Raw genomic sequence first — 3,225 nt, 5'->3', positions numbered from 1 at the left:
TTGAATAAGGATAAAACTCTTAAGGAGTTTATCTTTATCTATTGAAGAGTTCAGGATGAGCATTGGGCCAGAGTCCAAGAAAAGCTAGGCTTCTACAAAGATCAAGACAGTGCTGGCTATAAAAGTAAGGCACCCTCGTGGGTTTAAAATACGCCTTTTGTATTATGACTAAGTGAGTTAGGCACTGTGTGCTATCTTTGAGAGATAATTGAGTATTGATTTGATCGTCAGAGTGCCCCCGAGTGAAAGAACCACCGCCGGAGTCTCATCTTTCTGTGGCAGGTCGTTCGGGCATAATCTATTCTACCGGTGTTCTCCAGCTAAGTGCTTGTTTGGTAGTGTGGTCAAAAAATAACACCCACAATAAATATAATTATAATTATAAAAATAAACCGTTTACTTTTTTAAAAAAAAAATTCTTATGAAGTAGGACCAAGATATGCCCATAATGTCAAACTTGGGCTAAGGCTCATCCCTTATATAAAAAAAAATGTCCTTTTCCTTTACAAAACTATCACATCATTTTAATGAAACATGCCGAGAAAAATAAAACATTAATAAAAAAAATAGATAGAAATAAAAGAAATAATAGAAAGAAAGTAAAAGAAAAATAATTTCAGACATCACTTGCAACTTTTTCCATTTCTCCACCTTTTCTCAATGAAAAATGTGGTCACATAACTTTTCTCCCTTTATTTCAAAGGCCTCACTACCCTTTGATCGCGGAAAATATATTTTAAGTCTTTTCAATTCAACTTTACTTCTCATTTCTAAAGAAAAAGAAAATATTGAAGGAAGCTTCTACCCCAGTGCAAATATTTAAATTATGTATTTATTTATTTATTTATTTATTAGAATATGGGCAAACAAAATATTGGTAATTATTAAATTATTCAATTAATTTCACTGATATAATTAATTTTGTAAAAACTGGATTAATTTCTTAGCTAGGCAAATAAAAAATATTCAAAGAAAAATATTCACTTAAAAAAATTAAAACAAAACAACGCTCCAATAGTACACATTAATGTGTGTTTAGGAGAAGAAAGATTAGATACACATCTAACCTTTAGCATGGCATACAAAGTGGTTGCCCGAGATTTGAACCCATAACCTCAAGATTATTAAGCCAATATTTTACTATTGAACCAATGGCCACTGCTATTCACTTAAAAATTTTAATTAAAAAATAAAGGAAAATGGGTTATTTGAATAATTTTTCTATTTACATACCACCAAAAAGTTCAAAAGCAAAAGTAATTTCATTTAAGGGCTCTTGGTTCATGCTAATTCAAATGAGAAAAATTCTAACTTTCCATTTAAAAGCTGGATAATGTTATAGATCCTAAATAAATTATTAAATTTTTTATCAAACCTCTTATATAGATATAGAACCCACACAAATTACATGTGTGTGGATCTCACACCCATGTAAAATGTTTGATAAAAAATTTAATAATTTATTTTAAATTCTAGCATAATTCTTTAAAAACCTAATGGACTAAGCTTCGGCTAAAAAGCCAAAAATTTGTTGCACATGCATAAACCATAGATTTTCGCAATCTAAATCATTAAATGCAAATCTAGATCGATGCTCATTTATACTTACAAATCAATGCAGGGTTGAGCTTAATCTTTACCAAATCTCCAAAAAGAGGCTGCGAATCCCCTGTACACATTTGCTGTCCCAATTTCTTGTCCCATACATCGCAACTCGCCACATGACCTAATATTTAAACGAAACTTAGCTCTCTCAAGTTAACAGAAACTCTTTTATATATTTTTTAATTAAAATAAAGTGGGCCTATTCATTTACCTACCTCTTACTACTTGCTCTCTCTATATTGTCAAATATGTGAGTGTTGTTCTTGAAAATGTAAAAGGTGCTTCAAAGAGGCTAGGTAAATGAAACAGAGAAAAAGTTAACACAAGTTGCAAAGGTGAACTAGAGGCTCTCTATTGCGTTTCTTTATGCTTCTTCCTCAAGTTCTGCCCAATTCCTCAACAAAGTGACATAGCAGTGCACATTATAAATTTTTTTAAAATTAATTAGTCAAAGCCCATATATATATATATATATATTGTAAGATATGTAAGATATCTGAATGAATGTTGTAATTTCTGTATCTATTGGTTACAAGAGTGATGCTCATTTATAGAGAAAGCACCGAAAGGAGAAGACAAAAGCCGTGCATAATAATGAAAGTGTGTGAGTGGTGTTTGGTCTTTACAACCGAAAGAAGAAAAGAATCCTATACTTTCTATGCTTTGTCCTATAATATATTATACTATATACATTATACATTACATTATACATTAACAGCCCCCCTCAAACTCAAGGTGGAAAAACATTGACCAACTCGAGTTTGGAGACAAGTTCAACGAAGCGGCCAGGAGAATGAGCTTTGGTGAAGATATCAGCAGGTTGATCAACAGAAAAGATCGGATGGAGATGGACAGTACCACGAGTAACGTGTTGACGAATAAAATGACAGTCAATCTCAATGTGCTTGGTGTGATCATGAAAAACATCATTGTGAGCAATTTGAAGAGCACTGTGATTGTCACAAAAGAGGTCAGTAGCACCAGAGGAGGTAACACCCAGGTCAGCAAGAAGCCAACGAAGCCAGAGAAGTTCCTGAGTAGTATCAGCAAGAGCACGGTATTCGGCCTCAGTCCTGAAACGAGCAGTAAGAGATTGTTTCTTGCTGCGCCAAGAAATAAGAGAGTCACCCAGAAAAAAGCAGAACCCAGTAGTAGAGCGGCGGTCAGTAAGATCTCCAGCCCAATCAGCATCGGAAAAAGCACGAAGCTAGAGAGAGGAGCGGGCGGAATAATGAAGACCATGAAACATGGTGCCTTTGAGATACCGAAGGATACGAATTAAAGCAGCATAATGAGGGGTACGAGGAGCCGACATAAACTGGCTGACAATATGAACGGCATAGGCAATATCAGAACGAGTAACAGTGAGATAGACAAGACTGTCAACCAGCTGACGATATAGGGTAGCATCAAAGAGAAGAGTGCCATCAAGAGATGTAAGACAACTCTAAGGCTCGAGGGGAGTAGAGGCAGTCTTGCAATCCATAAGACCAGCACGGGTGAGAAGATCAGAGGTATACTTAGCCTGAGAGAGAAAAGAACCTGTAAAATCATGAAAGATTTCAAGACCTAAGAAATAGCTGAGAGGACCAAGGTCTTTCATCTCGAAATGATGGCTAA

Source organism: Camellia sinensis, chromosome 8, assembly GCF_055761805.1.
Source record: "Camellia sinensis isolate YWXY chromosome 8, ASM5576180v1, whole genome shotgun sequence".
NCBI lineage: Eukaryota > Viridiplantae > Streptophyta > Magnoliopsida > Ericales > Theaceae > Camellia > Camellia sinensis.
Note: the sequence above shows the minus strand (reverse complement) of the source record.